We start from the raw sequence: 6797 nt of genomic DNA, 5'->3' as shown, positions 1-6797 counted from the left end.
TGGCTTGGAATCTGGGAATTTTAGCCTCAACAATGTGGAAAGCATTAGGCTGCAAAAGATGGTCCTTTTTTAAAAATAATTTTATTAAGTTTCAAGCAAAGATAAAAGCTACAGAAAAACAAAAAAACTACAAAGAAAACAAGTGTGAAAACATGAGAAAATTTTTCAAAGTTACAAAAAGAAGAGACTTCTGACATTTATTTATTTATTATTCCAAGTTCTATCACCGCCCATCTCCCCCTGAAAAGAATATACAAAACGATATACAAAAATTTCCATAATCAATACCTTACTCTATATTAAACCAAAATCACATTATTTCTATAAATCATTCCATTGGCACATTGTAAAAATCACTAAATACAGTTACTCCCTCCCCTTCTATTAAAAGGAATTTTTTTTAAAAAAACCTAAACAACTCGCCCTCAAAGATAACATTTATTTCCTTCCTATTACTATTCTATACATTTCTGTCTACTATAATAAAAATCAAACTAAAAAAATATAAATTGTCTGCCATTATACTTGATAATAGGGGACACGGTGGCGCTGCGGGTTAAACCGCTGAGCTGCCAATCGGAAGGTCGGCGGTTCGAAACCGCGCGGCGGGGTGAGCTCCCGTTGCTCGTCCCAGCTCCTGCTCACCTAGCAGTTCGAAAACATGCAAACGTAAGTAGATCAATAGGTACCGCTTCGGCGGGAAGGTAACGGCGTTCCGAGTCATGCTGGCCACATGACCCGGAAGTGTCTATGACAACGCCGGCTCTAAGGCTTAGAAATGGAGATGAGCACCGCCCCCTAGAGTCGGACACGACTGGACTTTACGTCAAGGGAAACCTTTACCTTTACCTTTACCTATACTTGATAATAGAACAATTTTAATAATCTTAATCATATTGAACCCCAAACCATCCAAACAGACATTTTTTTTATTATACCGTAATAATCTTAATCTATTAAAGCTAAACGAAGTCAGCCAAACCCTAAAAGCAATCCAGATAAATATTCTTAAACCCTTATCCCACTTCAAAATAAACCAGAGGATTTACATATCCCCACAATGTACACAGAGCTTTTTTCTTTAAAAAACCGAGCAGCCCAACTGCCCTCCTCAAAAACTCTGACTTCTCTTCAGGAAACCTCCCATACACAATAACCCCTTCTTTTCCATGGCACTCCACCAGAAGATCAATTTCACTTGTGGCTTGTAACCCACTCTCCAACTCGACTATCCAATCTTCATCCAGCATTTCAATAGAAATCCCGATCTCACTCTTGGAAAAAATACTATCACTGTTAAATTCCTCAGTCCCATCCATGACATCCCCAACCAGATGGCACATTTTAGACCTCATATTTTCCATAATGTTCTGAATGTCTTGCATAAAAACTTGGTAGGAGTCAGAAGGAATCTGTTTAAAATCTTGGTGGAAGTCAGAGAAAATCTGTTTAAAATCTTCCATGTCTCATGCAGCAGATTATGGCACCCCCTAGGAGCTTAACCAGCGAAGGTCAAAAATATGGAAGAGTTCGGGAATGTGTTTACACAAGCGAAAGTGAGATATGCAGACAGTTCTCAAGGGAAAGTAGAAGCAGAAAGGTGAAGGTTCAAATCAGCAGATTCAACGTGTAGGGAAATACCAATATCTTCAAATTTAGTACAAAAATAACAGGGAGAAACTTGCTTACCTCAATCCTCCTTAATATTTAGAGGGAAAACAAAGTCCAAAACTTTGAATTTTAAAAAAGTAATCCCAAAAATAACGCTAAACACCAAGAGAACCAGCTTCTCCTTGCTGTAGAAAGCCTCTCTTAGGATACACATACTTAAAAGTAATATAAATTGGGTGATTTAGAAATGGGGTGGCCGGTCTTAGTATCCCTTTAAGGCAACAGTGCAGCTTGGAAAATGGTGATGTCCCAGTCTCCCAGCTAAGCTCTTACTAGTTGAACACGAAATGCTGTTTGCTATCTTCTGGCTGCAAGCAGCCATCCGGAGGACAGATGGGGTGATTCCTGGTGTTTTCCTTTTTCTGGAAAACACTCCTGGACTTCAGGAAAACCTGCCTGAGGCTGGAAAAACTGCCACATTGTCAGCTCTGCCTGCTGAGCCTGTGGGGACAGCTGTTCAGTCTGCCATGTCCCCACCAGAAATCTAGACTGCAAAAGGTGGTCTTAATCCATGTATTGTAAGAGAACATGATCTCTGGTTCCTGAAGAGCTCTGTAGTTAAACCTCATTGATTAGACATGATGGATGTTCCATCACTGAGGGAAGAAGTTTCAATCTTAGCCTTAGTGCTCTAACAAGATGGATCCCCTGTCCTGTTTTGGATGTGGTACTAGGATTCCTACCTGTTTATGGGCTAACAGCCCAGGTCTGAAAGATCCAGGATACAGTGCTCCTAAGGGTCTATTTATCTACTGATAAGACCTGGAAAGCTTAATTGGCGTGTGGCAGATTGGAGAGGTTACACTTTGTCCCCTGTCTTGTTTTGTGATTTCCCAGACACACAGGAGATGGGTGGTAGAAAACAGCTTCATTAATCTGCTTTATCTGCTTGTTGCTTGCAGATCTATCTAGCTGACAGGGTCAAACTCTTAGAGCAACTAATGCTTTTCTTTCCTGAAACATGACAAACAAAGAAACCTCTTGAACTACTTTAGAAGAAGATCCTTCTGTTCTGTGCTTTGTGCAATCCTGAAACAGCTCCCCCCCACCTTTCCCTGTGATATAGGGGTGCAACAGCAAAGTGACAGGCAGCTATGTCAAGCTGCCATTTTCTTCTCCCAGTTACTCTGGCAGATTTTGTACTTGTTAGGACAACATGAAAAGGAGGCCAAGGCAGATACTAGTGCTAAGCTATGTCCCTACATAGTTGTGCTCTAACAGATCATCTTCAGGATGATCAGTAGTAATGGATTCCAAACAGCAACATCTTCCTTCCCCCACTGACTTATGCATTGCTTTCATTGAAACACAATAATATAAAGTATTTGCAAATATAAGCAAAATATAGAATAATAAAAAGGGGAAATCAATTAAATATATAAACAGGCAGAAAAATACATCCATCCATCATACATACATACATACATACATACATACATACATATGAAGCAGGAATGTTGGATGTAAATTCTTAACAAAATGTGCTTTGGGGGCTTTTTATTTCACAGTAAAACAGCCTGAATATCTCTGATGTGGCAAGAGGAAAGCTCCCTATTTCTGCCATTGGCAATATTCCAAGCTAAGCCATTTCCTTCTTCTAAGTTGCAGAAGATGCAACACATTTCAGAAAGGGTGTGAAGAGTGATTTCCTCCTCTGCCTCACCAGAGCATCTTAGCATTTGTTTGCTTGCTAAAGCTGTGAATAAGACATTACAGGGAAATGAATTTTTCTGCCATTTGTGAGCAAAACTGACATCCCTACATGTCTTAGCAGACAAGGTGCCAGTGAGCATTAAAGAGCACAGAGATAATTATTCTGGAGTCACCAAGAATACTATTTTAAGAGACAAAAGATGTTTTTCTTTAGCAGTCTATTATTCTGTATTCTTTAGCACTAAGCATTTCCACGAGGAGATTGTAGCTGAATTTTAAATTAATAATTTAAAAACTATAAATCTTTGTTGCTAGTATGTTGAGCTGATCATGTAATCTTTGCTGTAATTTACATGAGGGCTGTTTGCTACTCCATCTTGAGAGAATACACAATTAGTAAGAGGTTCAACCTTCTTTTAAAGAAATTCAGAATTTTTAAAAAATGTATCAATTAGTTTTCATTCACTATTTAAAAAAGAAAAAACTCTCACCAGGTATTTGCATGGTCACATGCACAGTTTTCTTGCACAGGCTTCTGCAGGGTGGTGAAATATGGAAAGTTGCATCACACCAACTCAATGCAATCTCCACCCCTTTTCTATGTACGCTGTAACAGAGTACACACATACCAAAGGGGTGGGACTTGCACTGAGTGTGTGACACTGCTCTTGTCATGTGGACAAAGTGATGGATCCTGCAGATGCCTCTCTCTTTTAGACCAAAGTATGAAAATGGTTTCCTACTGCCCTTACTCTAAGCCTGCAATACAGAAAATCCCTTGGTTTCATCAGTTTAAGACCATGACTGGAAACAGTGAGGGAATACAATGACTATTGAAAAGCAGTTTGATTCACAGCAGGGATATTTATCTTTTCTCTCCTATTATGTTTAGGAGATATTAAGTTAAATCGTGTATAGCACTGCAGTGTGAGGATGGCTTCTAAGGGCAAGGATGGGGCAAAAGTCTGTTCCAGACCCTTGCAGGATCTTAATTCTGGATCCAACCCTGGATCCAACTTCATCTTATTTTTTCTTTTATTTTCTTCTTTTGATATTATGTTTAGCACTTTTCTCTTAGCCTATCGATTTGCAGTGATGGCTGTGATGAATCGTAAATACTTAGTTCTTACATTCCCTTTCAAGGGTGTCCATGGGGTATGGTCAAAAAAGTCAGGATGACAGCCGGGATGGTGCAATCGAAGCTCTGCCTGGTTTTTATGTGCATCCCATACCCTTTTGTTTCTCCTTGATCTTCACATGATGGGCCCCAGGTTAAACACAAATAGAACAAGCACCTTGGAAGGCCCAGGTAAGGGGTCATTATTTTATGCAGAAGGAGCAACTCACCCTCTTCCTTGGCAAGGGGAGCAAGTCAATTGCCCTGCCCTGTGGTCAGTATGGATGGTAAACTGACATAAATGACAGCAACCACCAATGACATCCTGGCCTTTGGGAGTTGCTGCAAGGTGATGTAAGTAAAGAAGAAATTCTAGATTATTGCCATATTGTGTCTATGAAATTAGCATCCATTTGTTTGTCACCTGTTTGAACTACCTTGTCTTAAGTGCAGCTGTTTACCTCATACTTATTCATGTCATCTCCCAACGGCCTCTTAACCTTCTAATCTACTCCACAAGGGCTTTTGAAATCTTGGCCCTTTGTTAAGAAATGCTGAAACTGAGCTGGAAATTGCAAAAGGTTCCTGATTTAAAATTGTTCCTGCATGTCCTTTAACTCTCTTGATGGGGTGCACAGTTAGAATTCAGAATTAAAGGAGGAAGGAAAAGAGTTGTAGCATAAACAGACACATGCAAAGCTTCCTCCCACAGGTCTCTCTATGGCCATTTTATTTAACAGCAGCAACAACAAAGTCCATATCTTGCAGGGTCTGCATCACAAATTTTCTGTATATCCAGAGGATATAGATTCAACTGCCATTTTTTCTAGATGAAAAGATGCTATTTCAAACTGATTCTGCCCATTCTGTTTTTCTAGCATTTTTCCAATTATAGAGCATGCCAACATTCAATGACCTAACCAGTGTTTCCAAACTTCAGCAACTTTAAGATGTGTTGACTTCAACTCCCAGAATTCCCCAGCCAGCATGCATCTTAAAATTGCCAAGTTTGAAAAACATTGCTTTAACATGATGCAGACAAGTTCTATGTTCCCACTCCTGTGCACCCTGATGCAGCTTTTGAAGATCAAGTTTGTGTGTATGCACCCAGATACACACATATATATATATATGTATAAAACACATATTATCACAGGCAGCTGCAGGAGCAAGAGGGACAAATGATGACGCATGCATCACATCATGACATCACAATGGGAATGACACATCGGTGCTTACTTCAGTCATTGTAATGTCATGACATGTGGCACCATTGGTGTGATGTCATCACATGACTCATCATTTTCACATAATTGTGGCCAATTTTGGACACCTATGGTGTGCATGTTTGTATGTGAAGTCCCAATTAATTTTTTAAGGTGATCTTTCTTTGAATTCTGTATTGTTACTAATGTTAAATTCTAAAAAGTACAAGAGAAAAACCAGAAGTTGAATTACATAAAAAGATGCTTCCTTGCAAGACTATTTTCAAGGGTAGTAATACAGAGTTTAGGAACCTCTGGACTGTAGATGTTCTCTGGATTATAAAGCTGGTGTATCCAGTCCATGGTGCCTTGAGCAAGTCTACCTGCCTTGACATTCTTTGCCTGTGCATCAACCTTCTTCCTGAGGGGGGAAAGTTGAGGTGCATTTGCACCTGGCACAAAATTCCCCTTGTGCTGCTGCATGAAAAACATTACATCAGGGAGGGGTTATGTGCTCCCCCCAGCAGATAAGTTTCCCACACCTGTAACAGTATGTAGAATATGTGTGGGAAGGATATTGTATGTGCATGTGTATAGTGTACGTGCATGTGTTTTCCATATTTTAAAACCGCTAATGGGGAAAAAAAACCTAGCATGGGAATGGAAAAAAGTAATCTCTAATGCATTGGATTATAGAATGGTAGTTGAAGAAAAATGCTGGGCCTTGTTCTAAGGTGTCTTTGCAGGTTCCAGAATCAAGCAAATGCTGCACAGGTGAAGGGAGGACCACAGACAGATTTTAAGGATGGTCTTTAGATATCTGGACACACTGGTAAATATCCTCTCTTAGGTTCATGACCAGGCATATTATTTTTTAAGCAAGAATTCAAGTTGGGGTGGTATCAGTGAACTGTATGAGAAGCAATGGGCAGGGGAGGAGCTGATTTTTCAGCTATAAAATATATTTAAATTATGTCTCAGTCCTTTGGGTTATCTTATCTTGTTTTCATGTACCATGATTTTTATTTCATTTTATGGGTAGGAGTTTCAAAAACCTGAAGTCACCCGGACCTGTCTGATTCTCTTAGAGGACATGTGTGCCAACTGAATTAATTTAAAGACTAAGCTAGACTATGCACTATGTAGTTTGC

This window comes from Candoia aspera, chromosome 4, assembly GCF_035149785.1.
Source record: "Candoia aspera isolate rCanAsp1 chromosome 4, rCanAsp1.hap2, whole genome shotgun sequence".
NCBI classification, from domain to species: domain Eukaryota; kingdom Metazoa; phylum Chordata; class Lepidosauria; order Squamata; family Boidae; genus Candoia; species Candoia aspera.
Note: the sequence above shows the minus strand (reverse complement) of the source record.